This window comes from Pseudophryne corroboree, chromosome 8 (assembly GCF_028390025.1).
Source record: "Pseudophryne corroboree isolate aPseCor3 chromosome 8, aPseCor3.hap2, whole genome shotgun sequence".
NCBI classification, from domain to species: Eukaryota; Metazoa; Chordata; class Amphibia; order Anura; family Myobatrachidae; genus Pseudophryne; species Pseudophryne corroboree.
The window spans coordinates 486209556-486234741 of NC_086451.1; the positions used below are offsets into that span (position 1 = coordinate 486209556).

At 50.5% G+C, this 25186-nt stretch overlaps 1 protein-coding gene across 1 annotated transcript in view; it reads right to left on the reverse strand.

Moving 5' to 3' along the window:
* The window catches only part of GPR174 (G protein-coupled receptor 174), a 134151-nt gene extending 111037 nt beyond the window's left edge, over positions 1 to 23114 (reverse strand). Inside the window, exon 1 of the mRNA XM_063938416.1 lies at positions 23008 to 23114. The gene's annotated coding sequence lies outside the window, so the exon portion shown is untranslated. The remainder of the gene's footprint in view (positions 1 to 23007) is intronic.
* Positions 23115 to 25186: the final 2072 nt, after the last annotated feature.

A 25186-nucleotide genomic window follows, 5' to 3' on the forward strand; every position in this document is an offset into this window, starting at 1 on the left:
GACGGACCTGCTGGACACTGTCAGCACTGCAGACTCCTAAACTACTAGTATGAAGAAGATAGAAAAAAAAAAAACCACCACAGGTAGGTATACAATTATGGACGAGCGACTGCCGACACAGAGGTAGCTACAGCCGTGGACTACCGTACTGCGTCTGCTAGTATAGACTGGATGATAATAATATAAAAAATATATATATATCACTACTGCAGGACAGGTATATATTGTATAATGACGGACCTGCTGGACACTGTCAGCACTGCAGACTCCTAAACTACTAGTATGAAGAAGATAGAAAAAAAAAACCCACCACAGGTAGGTATACAATTATGGACGAGCGACTGCCGACACAGAGGTAGCTACAGCCGTGGACTACCGTACTGCGTCTGCTAGTATAGACTGGATGATAATGATATAAAAATATATATATATATCACTACTGCAGGACAGGTATATATTGTATAATGACGGACCTGCTGGACACTGTCAGCACTGCAGACTCCTAAACTACTAGTATGAAGAAGATATAAAAAAAAAACCACCACAGGTAGGTATACAATTATGGACGAGCGACTGCCAACACAGAGGTAGCTACAGCCGTGGACTACCGTACTGCGTCTGCTAGTATAGACTGGATGATAATGATATAAAAAATATATATATATCACTACTGCAGGACAGGTATATATTGTATAATGACGGACCTGCTGGACACTGTCAGCACTGCAGACTCCTAAACTACTAGTATGAAGAAGATAGAAAAAAAAAAAACCCACCACAGGTAGGTATACAATTATGGACGAGCGACTGCCGACACAGAGGTAGCTACAGCCGTGGACTACCGTACTGCGTCTGCTAGTATAGACTGGATGATAATGATATAAAAAATATATATATATCACTACTGCAGGACAGGTATATATTGTATAATGACGGACCTGCTGGACACTGTCAGCACTGCAGACTCCTAAACTACTAGTATGAAGAAGATAGAAAAAAAAAAACCACCACAGGTAGGTATACAATTATGGACGAGCGACTGCCGACACAGAGGTAGCTACAGCCGTGGACTACCATACTGCGTCTGCTAGTATAGACTGGATGATAATGATATAAAAAATATATATATATCACTACTGCAGGACAGGTATATATTATATAATGACGGACCTGCTGGACACTGTCAGCAGACTCCTAGACTACTAGTATGAAGAAGATAGAAAAAAAAACCCCACCACAGGTAGGTATACAATTATGGATGAGCACTGACGACACAGAGGTAGCCACAGCCGTGGACTACCGTACTGCGTCTGCTAATACAGAGATGATAATGATATAAAAAAAATATATATATCACTACTGCAGGTATATATAATATAATGACGGACCTGCTGGACACTGTCAGCAGACTCCTAAACTACTAGTATGAAGAAGATAGAAAAAAAAACCCTACCACAGGTAGGTATACAATTATGGACGAGCACTGACGACACAGAGGTAGCTACAGCCGTAGACTACCGTACTGCGTCTGCTAGTATAGACTGGATGATAATGATATAAAAAATATATATATATCACTACTGCAGGACAGGTATATATTATATAATGACGGACCTGCTGGACACTGTCAGCACTGCAGACTCCTAAACTACTAGTATGAAGAAGATAGAAAAAAAAAAACCCACCACAGGTAGGTATACAATTATGGACGAGCGACTGCCGACACAGAGGTAGCTACAGCCGTGGACTACCGTACTGCGTCTGCTAGTATAGACTGGATGATAATGATATAAAAAATATATATATATCACTACTGCAGGACAGGTATATATTATATAATGACGGACCTGCTGGACACTGTCAGCACTGCAGACTCCTAAACTACTAGTATGAAGAAGATAGAAATATAATGAATGACGGACCTGCTGGACACTGTCAGCAGAATGCGTTTATAGAATAAAAAAAAAAAAAACACCACACGAGTGTTTAACTTTTTCAGGCAGACAATATACTGGTGGTCACTGCTGGTCAGTCACACTGGCACTCTGGCAGCAAAAGTGTGCACTGTTAAATATGTACTCCTGCTATAACTGCTCCCCAGTCTCCCCCACAATTAAGCTGTGTGAGCAGTGAGCACTACTCAGCACAGTCAGATATACATAGATGATATTATCATGCAGCACACTGAGGCTGAGCACAGATATGGTATGTGACTGTGTATCGTTTTTTTTCAGGCAGAGAACGGATTATATTAAATAATAAATAAAACTGGTGGTCACTAGTATAACTATCAGCAAAACTCTGCACTCTTTGAGTACTCCTAATGCTCCAGTAAATCAAGTGTCTCACTCTCTATCTAAACGGAGAGGACGCCAGCCACGTCCTCTCCCTATCAATCTCAATGCACATGTGAAAATGGCGGCGACGCGCGGCTCCTTATATAGAATCCGAGTCTCGCGATAGAATACGAGCCTCGCGAGAATCCGACAGCGGGATGATGACGTTCGGGCGCGCTCGGGTTAGCCGAGCAAGGCGGGAAGATCCGAGTCTGCCTCGGACCCGTGTAAAAAGCGTGAAGTTCGGGGGGGTTCGGTTTCCGAGAAACCGAACCCGCTCATCACTACTCTGTGGGTGATGTACCTGGTCCTGCTCTGTGGGTGATATACCTGGCACTGCTCTGTGGGTGATGTACCTGGCACTGCTCTGTGGGTGATGTACCTGGCACTGCTCTGTGGATAATGTACCTGGCACTGCTCTGTGGGTGATGTACCTGGCACTGCTCTGTGGGTGATGTACCTGGCACTGCTCTGTGGGTGATGTACCTGGCACCGCTCTGTGGGTGATGTACCTAGTCCTGCTCTGTGGGAGATACACCTGGCACTGCTCTGTGGGTGATGTACCTGGCACCGCTCTGTGGGTGATATACCTGGCCCTGCTCTGTGGGTGATGTACCTGGCACTACTCTGTGGGTGATGTACCTGGCACTGCTCTGTGGGTGATATACCTGGCCCTGCTCTGTGGGTGATACACCTGGCCCTGCTCTGTGGGTGATATACCTGGCACTGCTCTGTGGGTGATGTACCTGGTACTGCTCTGTGGGTGATACACCTGGCACTGCTCTGTGGGTGATGTACCTGGCACTGCTCTGTGGGTGATACACCTGGCACTGCTCTGTGGGTGATACACCTGGCACTGCTCTGTGGGTGATATACCTGGCACTGCTCTGTGGGTGATATACCTGGCACTGCTCTGTGGGTGATATACCTGGCACTGCTCTGTTGGTGATGTACCTGGCACTGCTCTGTGGGTGATGTACCTGGCCCTGCTCTGTGGGTGATATACCTGGCACTGCTCTGTTGGTGATGTACCTGGTCCTGCTCTGTGGGTGATGTACCTGGCACTGCTCTGTGGGTGATATACCTGGCACTGCTCTGTGGGTGATGTACCTGGCACTGCTCTGTGGGTGATGTACCTGGCACTGCTCTGTGGGTGATATACCTGGCACTGCTCTGTGGGTGATGTACCTGGCCCTGCTCTGTGGGTGATACACCTGGCACTGCTCTGTGGGTGATGTACCTGGCACTCACTCTGTGGGTGATACACCTGGCACTGCTCTGTGGATGATGTACCTGGCACTGCTCTGTGGGTGATACACCTGGCACTGCTCTGTGGATGATACACCTGGCACTGCTCTGTGGATGATGTACCTGGCACTGCTCTGTGGGTGATACACCTGGCACTGCTCTGTGGGTGATACACCTGGCACTGCTCTGTGGGTGATATACCTGACCCTGCTCTGTGGGTGATATACCTGGCACTGCTCTGTGGGTGATATACCTGACCCTGCTCTGTGGGTGATATACCTGGCACTGCTCTGTGGGTGATATACCTGGCACTGCTCTGTGGGTGATATACCTGACCCTGCTCTGTGGGTGATACACCTGGCACTGCTCTGTGGGTGATATACCTGGTCCTGCTCTGTGGGTGATGTACCTGGCACTGCTCTGTGGGTGATATACCTGGCACTGCTCTGTGGGTGATATACCTGACCCTGCTCTGTGGGTGATATACCTGGCACTGCTCTGTGGGTGATATACCTGGCACTGCTCTGTGGGTGATGTACCTGGCCCTGCTCTGTGGGTGATGTACCTGGCACTGCTCTGTGGGTGATGTACCTGGCACTGCTCTGTGGGTGATGTACCTGGCACTGCTCTGTGGGTGATATACCTGGCACTGCTCTGTGGGTGATACACCTGGCACTGCTCTGTGGGTGATATACCTGACCCTGCTCTGTGGGTGATATACCTGGCACTGCTCTGTGGGTGATATACCTGACCCTGCTCTGTGGGTGATATACCTGGCACTGCTCTGTGGGTGATATACCTGGCACTGCTCTGTGGGTGATATACCTGACCCTGCTCTGTGGGTGATATACCTGGCACTGCTCTGTGGGTGATATACCTGGCACTGCTCTGTGGGTGATGTACCTGGCCCTGCTCTGTGGGTGATGTACCTGGCACTGCTCTGTGGGTGATGTACCTGGCACTGCTCTGTGGGTGATACACCTGGCACTGCTCTGTGGGTGATACACCTGGCACTGCTCTGTGGGTGATGTACCTGGCACTGCTCTGTGGGTGATGTACCTGGCACTGCTCTGTGGGTGATATACCTGGCACTGCTCTGTGGGTGATGTACCTGGCACTGCTCTGTGGGTGATGTACCTGGCACTGCTCTGTGGGTGATGTACCTGGCACTGCTCTGTGGTAGTGATGAGCACCGGAAATTTTTCGGGTTTTGTGTTTTGGTTTTGGGTTCGGTTCCGCGGCCGTGTTTTGGGTTCGAACGCGTTTTGGCAAAACCTCACCGAATTTTTTTTGTCGGATTCGGGTGTGTTTTGGATTCGGGTGTTTTTTTTCAAAAAACCCTAAAAAAACAGCTTAAATCATAGAATTTGGGGGTCAATTTGATCCCATAGTATTATTAACCTCAATAACCATAATTTCCACTCATTTCCATTCTATTCTGAACACCTCACACCTCACAATATTATTTTTAGTCCTAAAATTTGCACCGAGGTCGCTGGATAACTAAGCTCAGCGACCCAAGTGGCCGACACAAACACCTGGCCCATCTAGGAGTGGCACTGCAGTTTCACGCAGGATGGCCCTTCCAAAAACCCCCCCCCAAACAGCACATGACGCAAAGAAGAAAAAAAAGAGGCGCAATGAGGTAGCTGTGTGAGTAAGCTAAGCGACCCTAGTGGCCGACACAAACACCTGGCCCATCTAGGAGTGGCACTGCAGTGTCACGCAGGATGGCCCTTCCAAAAAACACCCCCCAAACAGCACATGACGCAAAGAAAAAAAGAGGCGCAATGAGGTAGCTGTGTGACTAAGATAAGCGACCCAAGTGGCCGACACAAACACCTGGCCCATCTAGGAGTGTCACTGCAGTGTCACGCAGGATGGCCCTTCCAAAAACTACTCCCCAAACAGCACATGACGCAAAGAAAAATGAAAGAAAAAAGAGGTGCAAGATGGAATTGTCCTTGGGCCCTCCCACCCACCCTTATGTTGTATAAACAGGACATGCACACTTTAACCAACCCATCATTTCAGTGACAGGGTCTGCCACACGACTGTGACTGAAATGACGGGTTGGTTTGGACCCCCACCAAAAAAGAAGCAATTAATCTCTCCTTGCACAAACTGGCTCTACAGAGGCAAGATGTCCACCTCATCATCATCCTCCGATATATCACCGTGTACATCCCCCTCCTCACAGATTATCAATTCGTCCCCACTGGAATCCACCATCTCAGCTCCCTGTGTACTTTGTGGAGGCAATTGCTGCTGGTGAATGTCTCCACGGAGGAATTGATTATAATTCATTTTAATGAACATCATCTTCTCCACATTTTCTGGATGTAACCTCGTACGCCGATTGCTGACAAGGTGAGCGGCGGCACTAAACACTCTTTCGGAGTACACACTTGTGGGAGGGCAACTTAGGTAGAATAAAGCCAGTTTGTGCAAGGGCCTCCAAATTGCCTCTTTTTCCTGCCAGTATAAGTACGGACTGTCTGACGTGCCTACTTGGATGCGGTCACTCATATAATCCTCCACCATTCTTTCAATGGGGAGAGAATCATATGCAGTGACAGTAGACGACATGTCCGTAATCGTTGTCAGGTCCTTCAGTCCGGACCAGATGTCAGCATCAGCAGTCGCTCCAGACTGCCCTGCATCACCGCCAGCGGGTGGGCTCGGAATTCTGAGCCTTTTCCTCGCACCCCCAGTTGCGGGAGAATGTGAAGGAGGAGATGTTGACAGGTCGCGTTCCGCTTGACTTGACAATTTTCTCACCAGCAGTTCTTTGAACCCCAGCAGACTTGTGTCTGCCGGAAAGAGAGATCCAAGGTAGGTTTTAAATCTAGGATCGAGCACGGTGGCCAAAATGTAGTGCTCTGATTTCAACAGATTGACCACCCGTGAATCCTTGTTAAGCGAATTAAGGGCTCCATCCACAAGTCCCACATGCCTAGCGGAATCACTCTGTGTTAGCTCCTCCTTCAATGTCTCCAGCTTCTTCTGCAAAAGCCTGATGAGGGGAATGACCTGACTCAGGCTGGCAGTGTCTGAACTGACTTCACGTGTGGCAAGTTCAAAAGGTTGCAGAACCTTGCACAACGTTGAAATCATTCTCCACTGCGCTTGAGACAGGTGCATTCCACCTCCTATATCGTGCTCAGTTGTATAGGCTTGAATGGCCTTTTGCTGCTCCTCCAACCTCTGAAGCATATAGAGGGTTGAATTCCACCTCGTTACCACTTCTTGCTTCAGATGATGGCAGGGCAGGTTCAGTAGTTTTTGGTGGTGCTCCAGTCTTCTGTACGTGGTGCCTGTACGCCGAAAGTGTCCCGCAATTCTTCTGGCCACCGACAGCATCTCTTGCACGCCCCTGTCGTTTTTTAAATAATTCTGCACCACCAAATTCAAGGTATGTGCAAAACATGGGACGTGCTGGAATTTGCCCAGATTTAATGCACACACAATATTGCTGGCGTTGTCCGATGCCACAAATCCACAGGAGAGTCCAATTGGGGTAAGCCATTCTGCGATGATCTTCCTCAGTTGCCGTAAGAGGTTTTCAGCTGTGTGCGTATTCTGGAAAGCGGTGATACAAAGCGTAGCCTGCCTAGGAAAGAGTTGGCGTTTGCGAGATGCTGCTACTGGTGCCGCCGCTGCTGTTCTTGCGGCGGGAGTCAATACATCTACCCAGTGGGCTGTCACAGTCATATAGTCCTGAGTCTGCCCTGCTCCACTTGTCCACATGTCCGTGGTTAAGTGGACATTGGGTACAACTGCATTTTTTAGGACACTGGTGAGTCTTTTTCTGAGGTCTGTGTACATTTTCGGTATCGCCTGCCTAGAGAAATGGAACCTATATGGTATTTGGTACCGGGGACACAGTACCTCCAACAAGTCTCTAGTTGGCTCTGCAGTAATGATGGATACCGGAACCACGTTTCTCACCGCCCAGGATGCCAAGGCCTCAGTTATCCGCTTTGCAGCAGGATGACTGCTGTGATATTTCATCTTCCTCGCAAAGGACTGTTGGACAGTCAATTGCTTGGTGGAAGTAGTAAAAGTGGTCTTACGACTTCCCCTCTGGGATGACGATCGACTCCCAGCAGCAACAACAGCAGCGCCAGCAGCAGTAGGCGTTACACGCAAGGATGCATCGGAGGAATCCCAGGCAGGAGAGGACTCGTCAGAATTGCCAGTGACATGGCCTGCAGGAATATTGGCATTCCTGGGGAAGGAGGAAATTGACACTGAGGGAGTTGGTGGGGTGGTTTGCGTGAGCTTGGTTACAAGAGGAAGGGATTTACTGGTCAGTGGACTGCTTCCGCTGTCGCCCAAAGTTTTTGAACTTATCACTGACTTATGATGAATGCGCTGCAGGTGACGTATAAGGGAGGATGTTCCGAGGTGGTTAACGTCCTTACCCCTACTTATTACAGCTTGACAAAGGCAACACACGGCTTGACAAATGTTGTCCGCATTTCTGTTGAAATACTTCCACACTGAAGAGCTGATTTTTTTGGTATTTTCACCAGGCATGTCAATGGCCATATTCCTCCCACGGACAACAGGTGTCTCCCCGGGTGCCTGACTTAAACAAACCACCTCACCATCAGAATCCTCCTGGTCAATTTCCTCCCCAGCGCCAGCAACACCCATATCCTCCTCATCCTGGTGTACTTCAACACTGACATCTTCAATCTGACTATCAGGAACTGGACTGCGGGTGCTCCTTCCAGCACTTGCAGGGGGCGTGCAAATGGTGGAAGGCGCATGCTCTTCACGTCCAGTGTTGGGAAGGTCAGGCATCGCAACCGACACAATTGGACTCTCCTTGTGGATTTGTGATTTCGAAGAACGCACAGTTCTTTGCTGTGCTTTTGCCAGCTTAAGTCTTTTCATTTTTCTAGCGAGAGGCTGAGTGCTTCCATCCTCATGTGAAGCTGAACCACTAGCCATGAACATAGGCCAGGGCCTCAGCCGTTCCTTGCCACTCCGTGTGGTAAATGGCATATTGGCAAGTTTACGCTTCTCCTCCGACGATTTTATTTTAGATTTTTGAGTCCTTTTTTTACTGATATTTGGTGTTTTGGATTTTACATGCTCTGTACTATGACATTGGGCATCGGCCTTGGCAGACGACGTTGATGGCATTTCATCGTCTCGGCCATGACTAGTGGCAGCAGCTTCAGCACGAGGTGGAAGTGGATCTTGATCTTTCCCTATTTTTGGAACCTCAACATTTTTGTTCTCCATATTTTAATAGGCACAACTAAAAGGCACCTCAGGTAAACAATGGAGATGGATGGATACTAGTATACTTATGGATGACGAGCGACTGCCGACACAGAGGTAGCTACAGCCGTGGACTACCGTACTGCGTCTGCTAGTATAGACTGGATGATAATGATATAAAAAATATATATATATCACTACTGCAGGACAGGTATATATTGTATAATGACGGACCTGCTGGACACTGTCAGCACTGCAGACTCCTAAACTACTAGTATGAAGAAGATAGAAAAAAAAACCCACCACATGTAGGTATACAATTATGGACGAGCGACTGCCAGTGCCGACACAGAGGTAGCTACAACCGTGGACTACCGTACTGCGTCTGCTAGTATAGACTGGATGATAATGATATAAAAAATATATATATATCACTACTGCAGGACAGGTATATATTGTATAATGACGGACCTGCTGGACACTGTCAGCACTGCAGACTCCTAAACTACTAGTATGAAGAAGATAGAAAAAAAAAAAACCACCACAGGTAGGTATACAATTATGGACGAGCGACTGCCGACACAGAGGTAGCTACAGCCGTGGACTACCGTACTGCGTCTGCTAGTATAGACTGGATGATAATGATATAAAAAATATATATATATCACTACTGCAGGACAGGTATATATTGTATAATGACGGACCTGCTGGACACTGTCAGCACTGCAGACTCCTAAACTACTAGTATGAAGAAGATAGAAAAAAAAACCCACCACAGGTAGGTATACAATTATGGACGAGCGACTGCCGACACAGAGGTAGCTACAGCCGTGGACTACCGTACTGCGTCTGCTAGTATAGACTGGATGATAATGATATAAAAATATATATATATATCACTACTGCAGGGCAGGTATATATTGTATAATGACGGACCTGCTGGACACTGTCAGCACTGCAGACTCCTAAACTACTAGTATGAAGAAGATATAAAAAAAAAACCCACCACAGGTAGGTATACAATTATGGACGAGCGACTGCCGACACAGAGGTAGCTACAGCCGTGGACTACCGTACTGCGTCTGCTAGTATAGACTGGATGATAATGATATAAAAAATATATATATATCACTACTGCAGGACAGGTATATATTGTATAATGACGGACCTGCTGGACACTGTCAGCACTGCAGACTCCTAAACTACTAGTATGAAGAAGATAGAAAAAAAAAAAACCACCACAGGTAGGTATACAATTATGGACGAGCGACTGCCGACACAGAGGTAGCTACAGCCGTGGACTACCGTACTGCGTCTGCTAGTATAGACTGGATGATAATGATATAAAAAATATATATATATCACTACTGCAGGACAGGTATATATTGTATAATGACGGACCTGCTGGACACTGTCAGCACTGCAGACTCCTAAACTACTAGTATGAAGAAGATAGAAAAAAAAAAAACCACCACAGGTAGGTATACAATTATTAGCGAGCGACTGCCGACACAGAGGTAGCTACAGCCGTGGACTACCATACTGCGTCTGCTAGTATAGACTGGATGATAATGATATAAAAAATATATATATATCACTACTGCAGGACAGGTATATATTATATAATGACGGACCTGCTGGACACTGTCAGCAGACTCCTAAACTACTAGTATGAAGAAGATAGAAAAAAAAACCCCACCACAGGTAGGTATACAATTATGGATGAGCACTGACGACACAGAGGTAGCCACAGCCGTGGACTACCGTACTGCGTCTGCTAATATAGAGATGATAATGATATAAAAAAAAATATATATATCACTACTGCAGGTATATATAATATAATGACGGACCTGCTGGACACTGTCAGCAGACTCCTAAACTACTAGTATGAAGAAGATAGAAAAAAAACCCCCACCACAGGTAGGTATACAATTATGGACGAGCACTGACGACACAGAGGTAGCTACAGCCGTAGACTACCGTACTGCGTCTGCTAGTATAGACTGGATGATAATGATATAAAAAATATATATATATCACTACTGCAGGACAGGTATATATTATATAATGACGGACCTGCTGGACACTGTCAGCACTGCAGACTCCTAAACTACTAGTATGAAGAAGATAGAAAAAAAAACCCCCACCACAGGTAGGTATACAATTATGGACGAGCGACTGCCGACACAGAGGTAGCTACAGCCGTGGACTACCGTACTGCGTCTGCTAGTATAGACTGGATGATAATGATATAAAAAATATATATATATCACTACTGCAGGACAGGTATATATTGTATAATGACGGACCTGCTGGACACTGTCAGCACTGCAGACTCCTAAACTACTAGTATGAAGAAGATAGAAAAAAAAAAACCACCACAGGTAGGTATACAATTATGGACGAGCGACTGCCAGTGCCGACACAGAGGTAGCTACAGTCGTGGACTACCGTACTGCGTCTGCTAGTATAGACTGGATGATAATGATATAAAAAATATATATATATCACTACTGCAGGACAGGTATATATTGTTTAATGACGGACCTGCTGGACACTGTCAGCACTGCAGACTCCTAAACTACTAGTATGAAGAAGATAGAAAAAAAAAAAACCACCACAGGTAGGTATACAATTATGGACGAGCGACTGCCGACACAGAGGTAGCTACAGCCGTGGACTACCGTACTGCGTCTGCTAGTATAGACTGGATGATAATGATATAAAATATATATATATATCACTACTGCAGGACAGGTATATATTGTATAATGACGGACCTGCTGGACACTGTCAGCACTGCAGACTCCTAAACTACTAGTATGAAGAAGATAGAAAAAAAAAAAACCACCACAGGTAGGTATACAATTATGGACGAGCGACTGCCGACACAGAGGTAGCTACAGCCGTGGACTACCGTACTGCGTCTGCTAGTATAGACTGGATGATAGTGATATAAAAAATATATATATATCACTACTGCAGGACAGGTATATATTATATAATGACGGACCTGCTGGACACTGTCAGCACTGCAGACTCTTAAACTACTAGTATGAAGAAGATAGAAAAAAAAACCACCACAGGTAGGTATACAATTATGGACGAGCGACTGCCGACACAGAGGTAGCTACAGCCGTGGACTACCGTACTGCGTCTGCTAGTATAGACTGGATGATAATGATATAAAAAATATATATATATCACTACTGCAGGACAGGTATATATTATATAATGACGGACCTGCTGGACACTGTCAGCACTGCAGACTCCTAAACTACTAGTATGAAGAAGATAGAAATATAATGAATGACGGACCTGCTGGACACTGTCAGCAGAATGTGTTTATAGAATGAAAGAAAAAAAACACCACACGAGTGTTTAACTTTTTCAGGCAGACAATATACTGGTGGTCACTGCTGGTCAGTCACACTGGCACTCTGGCAGCAAAAGTGTGCACTGTTAAATATGTACTCCTGCTATAACTGCTCCCCAGTCTCCCCCACAATTAAGCTGTGTGAGCAGTGAGCACTACTCAGCACAGTCAGATATACATAGATGATATTATCATGCAGCACACTGAGGCTGAGCACAGATATGGTATGTGACTGTGTATCGTTTTTTTTCAGGCAGAGAATGGATTATATTAAATAATAAATAAAACTGGTGGTCACTAGTATAACTATCAGCAAAACTCTGCACTCTCTGAGTACTCCTAATGCTCCAGTAAATCAAGTGTCTCACTCTCTATCTAAACGGAGAGGACGCCAGCCACGTCCTCTCCCTATCAATCTCAATGCACATGTGAAAATGGCGGCGACGCGCGGCTCCTTATATAGAATCCGAGTCTCGCGATAGAATACGAGCCTCGCGAGAATCCGACAGCGGGATGATGACGTTCGGGCGCGCTCGGGTTAGCCGAGCAAGGCGGGAAGATCCGAGTCTGCCTCGGACCCGTGTAAAAAGCGTGAAGTTCGGGGGGGTTCGGTTTCCGAGAAACCGAACCCGCTCATCACTACTCTGTGGGTGATGTACCTGGTCCTGCTCTGTGGGTGATATACCTGGCACTGCTCTGTGGTTGATGTACCTGGCACTGCTCTGTGGGTGATGTACCTGGCACTGCTCTGTGGGTGATGTACATGGCACTGCTCTGTGGGTGATGTACCTGGCACTGCTCTGTGGATAATGTACCTGGCACTGCTCTGTGGGTGATGTACCTGGCACTGCTCTGTGGGTGATGTACCTGGCACTGCTCTGTGGGTGATGTACCTGGCACTGCTCTGTGGATGATGTACCTGGCACTGCTCTGTGGGTGATACACCTGGCACTGCTCTGTGGATGATGTACCTGGCACTGCTCTGTGGGTGATGTACCTGGCACTGCTCTGTGGGTGATGTACCTGGCACCGCTCTGTGGGTGATGTACCTAGTCCTGCTCTGTGGGAGATACACCTGGCACTGCTCTGTGGGTGATGTACCTGGCACCGCTCTGTGGGTGATATACCTGGCCCTGCTCTGTGGGTGATGTACCTGGCACTACTCTGTGGGTGATGTACCTGGCACTGCTCTGTGGGTGATATACCTGGCCCTGCTCTGTGGGTGATACACCTGGCCCTGCTCTGTGGGTGATATACCTGGCACTGCTCTGTGGGTGATGTACCTGGTACTGCTCTGTGGGTGATACACCTGGCACTGCTCTGTGGGTGATGTACCTGGCACTGCTCTGTGGGTGATATACCTGGCACTGCTCTGTGGGTGATACACCTGGCACTGCTCTGTGGGTGATACACCTGGCACTGCTCTGTGGGTGATATACCTGGCACTGCTCTGTGGGTGATGTACCTGGCACTGCTCTGTTGGTGATGTACCTGGCACTGCTCTGTGGATGATGTACCTGGTCCTGCTCTGTGGGTGATGTACCTGGCACTGCTCTGTGGGTGATGTACCTGGCACTGCTCTGTGGGTGATATACCTGGTCCTGCTCTGTGGGTGATGTACCTGGCACTGCTCTGTGGGTGATGTACCTGGCACTGCTCTGTGGGTGATGTACCTGGCACTGCTCTGTGGGTGATATACCTGGCACTGCTCTGTGGGTGATGTACCTGGCACTGCTCTGTGGGTGATGTACCTGGCACTGCTCTGTGGGTTATACACCTGGCACTGCTCTGTGGGTGATGTACCTGGCACTGCTCTGTGGGTGATGTACCTGGTCCTGCTCTGTGGGTGATGTACCTGGCACTGCTCTGTGGGTGATGTACCTGGCACTGCTCTGTGGGTGATGTACCTGGCACTGCTCTGTGGGTGATGTACCTGGCACTGCTCTGTGGGTGATATACCTGGCACTGCTCTGTGGGTGATGTACCTGGCACTGCTCTGTGGGTGATGTACCTGGCACTGCTCTGTGGGTTATACACCTGGCACTGCTCTGTGGGTGATGTACCTGGCACTGCTCTGTGGGTGATGTACCTGGCACTGCTCTGTGGGTGATATACCTGGCACTGCTCTGTGGGTGATGTACCTGGCACTGCTCTGTGGGTGATGTACCTGGCACTGCTCTGTGGGTGATACACATGGCACTGCTCTGTGGGTGATACACCTGGCACTGCTCTGTGGGTGATGTACCTGGCACTGCTCTGTGGGTGATATACCTGGCACTGCTCTGTGGGTGATATACCTGGCACTGCTCTGTGGGTGATACACCTGGCACTGCTCTGTGGGTGATACACCTGGCCCTGCTCTGTGGGTGATATACCTGGCACTGCTCTGTGGGTGATATACCTGGCACTGCTCTGTTGGTGATGTACCTGGCACTGCTCTGTGGGTGATGTACCTGGCCCTGCTCTGTGGGTGATATACCTGGCACTGCTCTGTTGGTGATGTACCTGGCACTGCTCTGTGGATGATGTACCTGACACTGCTCTGTGGGTGATGTACCTGGCACTGCTCTGTTGGTGATGTACCTGGCACTGCTCTGTGGATGATATACCTGGCACTGCTCTGTGGGTGATATACCTGGCACTGCTCTGTGGGTGATATACCTGGCACTGCTCTGTGGGTGATGTACCTGGCACTGCTCTGTGGATGATGTACCTGGTCCTGCTCTGTGGGTGATATACCTGACACTGCTCTGTGGGTGATGTACCTGGCACTGCTCTGTGGATGATGTACCTGGTCCTGCTCTGTGGGTGATGTACCTGACACTGCTCTGTGGGTGATATACCTGGCACTGCTCTGTGGGTGATGTACCTGGCACTGCTCTGTGGGTGATGTACCTGGCACTGCTCTGTGGGTGATATACCTGGCACTGCTCTGTGGGTGATGTACCTGGCCCTGCTCTGTGGGTGATACACCTGGCACTGCTCTGTGGGTGATGTACCTGGTACTGCTCTGTGGGTGATACACCTGGCACTGCTCTGTGGATGATGTACCTGGCACTGCTCTGTGGGTGATACACCTGGCACTGCTCTGTGGATGATACACCTGGCACTGCTCTGTGGGTGATGTACCTGGCACTGCTCTGTGGATGATGTACCTGGCACTGCTCTGTGGATGATGTACCTGGCACTGCTCTGTGGGTGATACACCTGGCACTGCTCTGTGGGTGATGTACCTGGCACTGCTCTGTGGGTGATACACCTGGCCCTGCTCTGTGGGTGATACACCTGGCACTGCTCTGTGGATGATGTACCTGGCACTGCTCTGTGGGTGATACACCTGGCCCTGCTCTGTGGGTGATACACCTGGCACTGCTCTGTGGGTGATGTACCTGGCACTGCTCTGTGGGTGATACACCTGGCACTGCTCTGTGGGTGATGTACCTGGCACTGCTCTGTGGGTGATACACCTGGCCCTGCTCTGTGGGTGATACACCTGGCACTGCTCTGTGGGTGATGTACCTGGCACTGCTCTGTGGGTGATACACCTGGCCCTGCTCTGTGGGTGATACACCTGGCACTGCTCTGTGGGTGATGTACCTGGCACTGCTCTGTGGATGATATACCTGGCACTGCTCTGTGGGTGATGTACCTGGCACTGCTCTGTGGGTGATATACCTGGCACTGCTCTGTGGGTGATATACCTGGCACTGCTCTGTGGGTGATACACCTGGCCCTGCTCTGTGGGTGATATACCTGGCACTGCTCTGTGGGTGATGTACCTGGCACTGCTCTGTGGGTGATATTCCTGGCACTGCTCTGTGGGTGATACACCTGGCACTGCTCTGTGGGTGATATACCTGGCACTGCTCTGTGGGTGATACACCTGGCCCTGCTCTGTGGGTGATATACCTGGCACTGCTCTGTGGGTGATACACCTGGCACTGCTCTGTGGGTGATATACCTGGCACTGCTCTGTGGGTGATACACCTGGCCCTGCTCTGTGGGTGATATACCTGGCACTGCTCTGTGGGTGATATACCTGGCACTGCTCTGTGGGTGATATACCTGGCACTGCTCTGTGGGTGATACACATGGCACTGCTCTGTGGGTGATACACATGGCACTGCTCTGTGGGTGATACACCCGGCACTGCTCTGTGGGTGATATACCCGGCACTGCTCTGTGGGTGATACACCTGGCCCTGCTCTGTGGATGATACACCTGGCACTGCTCTGTGGATGATATACCTGGCACTGCTCTGTGGGTGATACACCTGGCACTGCTCTGTGGGTGATACACCTGGCACTGCTCTGTGGGTGATACACCTGGCACTGCTCTGTGGATGATACACCTGGCACTGCTCTGTGGGTGATGTACCTGGCACTGCTCTGTGGGTGATACACCTGGCCCTGCTCTGTGGGTGATATACCTGGCACTGCTCTGTGGGTGATGTACCTGGCACTGCTCTGTGGGTGATACACCTGGCCCTGCTCTGTGGGTGATGTACCTGGCACTGCTCTGTGGGTGATGTACCTGGTACTGCTCTGTGGGTGATGTACCTGGCACTGCTCTGTGGGTGATACACCTGGCACTGCTCTGTGGGTGATGTACCTGGCACTGCTCTGTGGGTGATGTACCTGGCCCTGCTCTGTGGGTGATACACCTGGCACCGCTCTGTGGGTGATACACCTGGCCCTGCTCTGTGGGTGATACACCTGGCACCGCTCTGTGGGTGATACACCTGGCACTGCTCTGTGGGTGATGTACCTGGCACTGCTCTGTGGGTGATGTACCTGGCACTGCTCTGTGGGTGATACACCTGGCACTGCTCTGTGGGTGATGTACCTGGCACTGCTCTGTGGGTGATACACCTGGCACTGCTCTGTGGGTGATGTACCTGGCACTGCTCTGTGGGTGATACACCTGGCCCTGCTCTGTGGGTGATATACCTGGCACTGCTCTGTGGGTGATGTACCTGGCACTGCTCTGTGGGTGATACACCTGGCACTGCTCTGTGGGTGATATACCTGGCACTGCTCTGTGGGTGATATACCTGGCACTGCTCTGTGGGTGATACACCTGGCACTGCTCTGTGGGTGATGTACCTGGCACTGCTCTGTGGGTGATATACCTGGCACTGCTCTTTGGATGATGTACCTGGCACTGCTCTGTGGGTGATATACCTGGCCCTGCTCTGTGGGTGATATACCTGGCACTGCTCTGTGGGTGATGTACCTGGCACTGCTCTGTGGGTGATGTACCTGGCACTGCTCTGTGGGTGATGTACCTGGCCCTGCTCTGTGGGTGATGTACCTGGCACTGCTCTGTGGGTGATACACCTGGCACTGCTCTGTGGGTGATATACCTGGTACTGCTCTGTGGGTGATGTACCTGGCACTGCTCTGTGGGTGATACACCTGGCACTGCTCTGTGGGTGATGTACCTGGCACTGCTCTGTGGGTGATGTACCTGGCACTGCTCTGTGGGTGATGTACCTGGCACTGCTCTGTGGGTGATACACCTGGCACTGCTCTGTGGGTGATGTACCTGGTCCTGCTCTGTGGGTGATGTACCTGGCACTGCTCTGTGGGTGATACACCTGGCACTGCTCTGTGGGTGATACACCTGGCACTGCTCTGTGGGTGATACACCTGGCACCGCTCTGTGGGTGATACACCTGGCACTGCTCTGTGGGTGATGTACCTGGCACTGCTCTGTGGGTGATACACCTGGCACTGCTCTGTGGGTGATGTACCTGGCACTGCTCTGTGGGTGATACACCTGGCCCTGCTCTGTGGGTGATACACCTGGCACTGCTCTGTGGGTGATGTACCTGGCACTGCTCTGTGGGTGATGTACCTGGCCCTGCTCTGTGGGTGATGTACCTGGCACAGCTCTGTGGGTGATATACCTGGCACTGCTCTGTGGGTGATGTACCTGGCACTGCTCTGTGGGTGATATACCTGGCACTGCTCTGTGGGTGATGTACCTGGCCCTGCTCTGTGGGTGATGTACCTGGTCCTGCTCTGTGGGTGATACACCTGGCCCTGCTCTGTGGGTGATGTACCTGGCCCTGCTCTGTGGGTGATGTACCTGGTCCTGCTCTGTGGGTGATGTACCTGGCCCTGCTCTGTGGGTGATGTACCTGGTCCTGCTCTGTGGGTGATATACCTGGCACTGCTCTGTGGGTGATACACCTGGCACTGCTCTGTGGGTGATGTACCTGGCACTGCTCTGTGGGTGATGTACCTGGCACTGCTCTGTGGGTGATACACCTGGCACTGCTCTGTGGGTGATGTACCTGGCACTGCTCTGTGGGTGATACACCTGGCCCTGCTCTGTGGGTGATACACCTGACACTGCTCTGTGGGTGATGCACCTGGCACCGCTCTGTGGGTGATACACCTGGCCCTGCTCTGTGGGTGATGTACCTGGCACTGCTCTGTGGGTGATGTACCTGGCACTGCTCTGTGGGTGATGCACCTGGCCTGCTCTGTGGGTGATGTACCTGGCACTGCTCTGTGGGTGATACACCTGGCACTGCTCTGTGGGTGATGTACCTGGCACTGCTCTGTGGGTGATGCACCTGGCACCGCTCTGTGGGTGATACACCTGGCCCTGCTCTGTGGGTGATGTACCTGGCACTGCTCTGTGGGTGATGTACCTGGCACTGCTCTGTGGGTGATGCACCTGGCCTGCTCTGTGGGTGATGTACCTGGCACTGCTCTGTGGGTGATACACCTGGCACTGCTCTGTGGGTGATGTACCTGGCACTGCTCTGTGGGTGATGCACCTGGCACCGCTCTGTGGGTGATACACCTGGCCCTGCTCTGTGGGTGATACACCTGGCACTGCTCTGTGGGTGATATACCCGCTCTGTGGGTGATACACCTGGCACTGCTCTGTGGGTGATGTACCTGGCACTGCTCTGTGGGTGATGTACCTGGCACTGCTCTGTAGGTGATATACCTGGCACTGCTCTGTGGGTGATGCACCTGGCACTGCTCTGTGGGTGATACACCTGGCATCGCTCTGTGGGTGATACACCTGGCACTGCTCTGTGGGTGATGTACCTGGCACTGCTCTGTGGGTGATACACCTGGCACTGCTCTGTGGGTGATGTACCTGGCACTGCTCTGTGGGTGATGTACCTGGCACTGCTCTGTGGGTGATATACCTGGCACTGCTCTGTGGGTGATATACCTGGCACTGCTCTGTGGGTGATGTACCTGGCACTGCTCTGTGGGTGATACACCTGGCACTGCTCTGTAGGTGATGTACCTGGCACCGCTCTGTGGGTGATACACCTGGCACTGCTCTGTGGGTGATGTACCTGGCACCGCTCTGTGGGTGATGTACCTGGCACCGCTCTGTGGGTGATACACCTGGCACTGCTCTGTGGGTGATGTACCTGGCACTGCTCTGTGGGTGATGTACCTGGCACTGCTCTGTGGGTGATGTACCTGGCACTGCTCTGTGGGTGATGTACCTGGCACTGCTCTGTGGGTGATACACCTGGCACTGCACTGTGGGTGATACACCTGGCACTGCTCTGTGGGTGATACACCTGGCACTGCTCTGTGGGTGATGTACCTGGCACTGCTCTGTGGGTGATGTACCTGGCACTGCTCTGTGGGTGATACACCTGGCACTGCTCTGTGGGTGATGTACCTGGCACTGCTCTGTGGGTGATGTACCTGGCACCGCTCTGTGGGTGATATACCTGGCACTGCTCTGTGTGTGATATACCTGGCCGGTAGGAATACCTGTAGTGATTATATCCTCCTCTATACTATACCCTCCACGTGGGAGAACGCTATTTTAGCTTCAGCCATCAGTTCCTTATTTTGCTGCATCAGTGAATTTTTTTCTACCTTTTATACATATTACAAATATTTGCAGTTATTATATATTGATACTGTGCTGTGTTATATACAGTGTAGTGTGTCTTCACATATACCCCCCCCCCCCGAGGTGTGATAATATCCTGTGTTATATACAGTGTAGTGTGTGTCTTCACATATACCCCCCGGAGGTGTGATAATATCCTGTCTTATCGTAATAAAGATTTGTTTGTCTTATTAAATTGTCGTTTGCATTACCTGCGCCATTTGGGTGTTTGTTTCCCTGTATATAACGTAGCGGCTGGCATACCTCTCTCCCAAGTGGCTGCTGGTGGGCGTTTCGTTTTAGTGACCACCTACTGACACGGGAGGCAGTCAATTGACCGCCTGTCAGGATCCCGGTGGTCAGCATACCGATGCCGGAATCCCGACACCAGCTGAAATACCGGTGGTCGAAGTCCTGACCGATGGCTGGTTACCCCTCTTGGGTGGTGGTCCACGCCACCACCTGGAGGGGAATAGAAACCTATGGTCGCAACCGGGCTCGAAGCGTGGTGAGTGCAGCGAGCCCGTGAGGGAACACGCTGCGCTCGCCGGCAGGATCCTGGCCGTCGGGCTCCCGGCGTCGGCCTCCTGACCGGTGGGATCTCGTACTGATCCCATTGACACAAGCGCCTGCAAACCTATTGTTTCAGTATGTAGGAACTTGCTGCAGGATTTCTGTGAGTCTGACTCTTCCGAGATTCCCTGGTTATTAATCACTCCCGACCAATCACAGAAGGAAGAACTGCGAGTAGACACGAGAGGGTCATCCTAACTTAACGGCAAATTGGGCAGATACCCAGCATCCAGCCAGCATTCTACCGGCCTCCCAGGCTGCAGCAAGACACTGAATGTCTGTCAGCTTGCTGATTGGTGGATGGCTGGAGCTGTCCACCAATTAGAGTGCAGAATTCTCTGCCTGCCTCCAGCCAGACAGTGAATGTCTGTCAGCTTGCTGATTGGTGCATGGCTGGAGCTGTCCACTAAGCAGAGTGCTCGCAGCCAGTCACTGTTTGGAAGCATGTGGAGGGATGATGCGGGACTGCAGGAGGGGTAAATTCTCATATATATTTTATATATTCCCGTGAATGGGCGGGTGCATTGCTTTGCTCAAGGCCTTCCATGCTGATATGACGGCCCTGGTGTCTCCCTCCCCACCTGAGGACAATGAGAGAGTGGAACACACATGTAAGTGCCTGACAGAGAGAAGGGTGCCCCGTGTGGCGGGGGTAAGAGGACGGGCTAGCTGTGTGCCAGGATTACAGTGTATTGGTGGCAGTTGTGTTGTGTTGTTCTTCTCTTTGCTCTCTCTTTGTGTTACTACACTGGGTGTAATGAACAGGCCTAACGGGGTAACTCAGACCTGATAGCTATTGTGCGAAATCGCACAGCGTGCGATTATAGAATAACTGCGTATGCGCACGGATCATGATACGCAGGTGCGAGGCCAAACTGTGAAAAAATCCTGTGATTTTTTTATCGCTAGGCGAACGCAGGCTGATTGACAGGCAGTGGCCATTTGTGGGTGGTAACTGGGCGTTTTCTGGGAGTGTCTGGAAAAATGCAGGCGTTCCCAAGCGTTGTCAGGGTGGGTGTGTGACGTCAGCTCCGTCCCTGATCAGCCTGATTCTGTCGCACTGTAGGAGTAAGTGCTGGGCTGCGCACACACTGCACACACTGTAAACACTGCACACACTGCACACACTGGAAACACTGGAAAATCATTTGATAGTGAGAGAGTTGTGAACAGATTTGCAGATGTCCGCTGTCTGGCGAAGTTTTTGCACGGAGTTCATATGCATTCACACACTTTTACGGGGCAGGTTTTCACTCTCTATGGGGGTCATTCAGACCTGATCGCTAGGCTGCTTTTTCACACAGTGGGCGATCAGGTCTAAACTGCGCATGCGTATGCACCGCAATGCGCAGGCGCGTTGCACGGGTACAAAGCGGATCGCCGCTCAGCGATAGGTTTGTTCGAAGGATCCATTTGCACGGGCATTCACAAGGAGATTGGCAGGAAGAAGGCGTTTGTGGGTGGTAACTGACCGTTTTCTGGGAGTGTTAGGAAAAACGCAGGCGTGTCCAAGCGTTTGCAGGGCGGGTGTCTGACGTCACTTCCGGTCCTGGACAGGCTGATGTGATCGCAGCGGCTGAGTAAGTCCTGGGCTGCGCAGAGACTGCACAAGATCTGTTTGCACAGCTCTGCTACACATGCGATCGCACACTTACACAGCGAAAATACACTCCCCTATGGGCGGCGACTATCTGATCGCAGCGCTGCAAAAGTCGCTTGCTAGCGATCAGGTGTGAATTAGAAGTCATTCCACTGGTCCCAGCTACAGCCAGTTCATCTCCACCATTACACAACGGTTTCATCATGTACACAGTAGATGAGGGGATGTGTAAAACGTTGGTACTCCCACAGACCCAGCGTAGAAACCCTGCAGCACAACCCTTGTAAGTCATCAGCGTTAGATAAAGTGCGGCACAACGAATGCACCGCGTGCCGCTAAGTCTGGCCGGCAGCACATAATAAAGTGGCAAATACATGGCTGACATATATACTATGAAGATAGACAGTATATACTGACTATATAATGACTGCGCTGTGTGGCTGCATAGGCTCCGCACATGTACCGCATCTTACACTAATGCTCTGCGTGACACTAAGCTGTGCGTCCTGGGGCCGCCATATGACGGTTTCCTTGTGGGTGAAATACAGCACTTACTAGAGCATCCTGCACATTCCTGCGGCTGGGGAATGAATTGTTACACTGTCCTCCGAATACTGTCTGACATCATATAACCCAGGCCACGGCGATACAAAGATACAGACAATGATGAATAGTGTGCCAGTCTGGCAGCTATATACTATAGGATATATACACTACAGCTTATATACTACGGAGGCACTTACCATCCACGGACCACCGTGCTCCGGCGCTGTCCCTTGCACTATGTATAGATACATATACTGAGCGCGGAGAAGTCTCTGCTCATCTCAGATGGAAATCAGACGGTCAGGAAGTAAATACGACGTGGGAGGTTATTGATCCATTTCTAAAAACAGCAGAACACAAACAGTGAGAGAGCAAGGTGCAGGAATCCGGACCCGGCAATACAAGCTGATACGCATGACGTCAGATAACAACGGCAGTTCCAGTATGGGGGCCCCTGGGATATAACAATGGCAGTTCCATTATGGAGGGCCCCTGGGATATAACAACGGCAGTTCCAGTATGGGGGGCCACTGGGTAATAACAACGGCAGTTCCAGTATGGAGGGCCACTGGGATATAACAACGGCAGTTCCAGTATGGAGGGCCACTGGTATATAACAAAGGCAGTTCCAGTATGGAGGGTCACTGGGACATAACAATGGCAGTTCCAGTATGGGGGGCCACTGGGATATAACAACGGCAGTTCCAGTATTGAGGGTCACTGGGACATAACAATGGCAGTTCCAGTATGGGGGGTCACTGGGATATAACAACGGCAGTTCCAGTATTGAGGGCCCCTGGGATATAACAACGGCAGTTCCAGTATGGAGGGCCCCTGGGATATAACAACGGCAGTTCCAGTATGGGGGGCCACTGGGATATAACAACGGCAGTTCCAGCATGGAGGGTCACTGGGACATAACAATGGCAGTTCCAGTATGGGGGGCCACTGGGATATAACAACGGCAGTTCCAATATGGGGGGCCACTGGGATATAACAACGGCAGTTCCAGTATGGAGGGTCACTGGGACATAACAATGGCAGTTCCAGTATGGGGGGCCACTGGGATATAACAACGGCAGTTCCAGTATTGAGGGCCCCTGGGATATAACAACGGCAGTTCCAGTATGGAGGGCCCCTGGGATATAACAACGGCAGTTCCAGTATGGGGGGCCACTGGGATATAACAACGGCAGTTCCAGTATGGAGGGCCACTGGGATATAACAACGGCAGTTCCAGTATGGAGGGTCACTGGGACATAACAACGGCAGTTCCAGTATGGGGGGCCACTGGGATATAATGGCAGTTCCAGTATGGAGGGCCACTGGGATATAACAATGGCAGTACCAGTATGGAGGGCCCCTGGGATATAACAACGGCAGTTCCAGTATGGGGGGCCACTGGGATATAACAACGGCAGTTCCAGTATGGAGGGCCACTGGTATATAACAATGGCAGTTCCAGTATGGAGGGCCACTGGGATATAACAACGGCAGTTCCAGTATGGAGGGCCCCTGGGATATAACAACGGCAGTTCCAGTATGGGGGGCCACTGGGATATAACAATGACAGTTCCAGTATGGAGGGACACTGGGATATAACAACGGCAGTTCCAGTATGGAGGGCCACTGGGATATAACAACGGAAGTTCCAGTATGGAGGGCCCCTGGGATACAACAACGGCAGTTCCAGTAAGGCGGGCCACTGGGATATAACAACGGCAGTTCCAGTATGGGGGGCCACTGGGATATAACAACGGTAGTTCCAGTATGGAGGGCCCCTGGGATATAACAACGGCAGTTCCAGTATGGGGGGCCACTGGGATATAACAATGGCAGTTCCAGTATGGAGGGCCCCTGGGATATAACAATGGCAGTTCCAGTATGGGGGGCCACTGGGATATAACAACGGCAGTTCCAGTATGGGGGGCCACTGGGATATTACAACGGCAGTTCCAGTATGGAAGGCCACTGGGATATAACAACGGCAGTTCCAGTATGGGGGCCCACTGGGATATAACAACGGCAGTTCCAGTATGGAGGGCCCCTGGATTATAACAATGGCAGTTCCAGTATGGGGGGCCCCTGGGATATAACAACAGCAGTTCCAGTATGGGGGGCCACTGGGATATAACAACGACAGTACCAGTATGGGGGGGCCCTGGGATATAACAATGACAGTTCCAGTATGGGGGGCCACTGGGATATAACAACAGCAGTTCCAGTATGGAGGGCCCCTGGGATATAACAATGGCAGTTCCAGTATGGGGGGCCACTGGGATATAACAATGACAGTTCCAGTATGGAGGGCCACTGGGATATAACAACGGCAGTTCCAGTATGGAGGGCCCCTGGGATATAACAACGGCAGTTCCA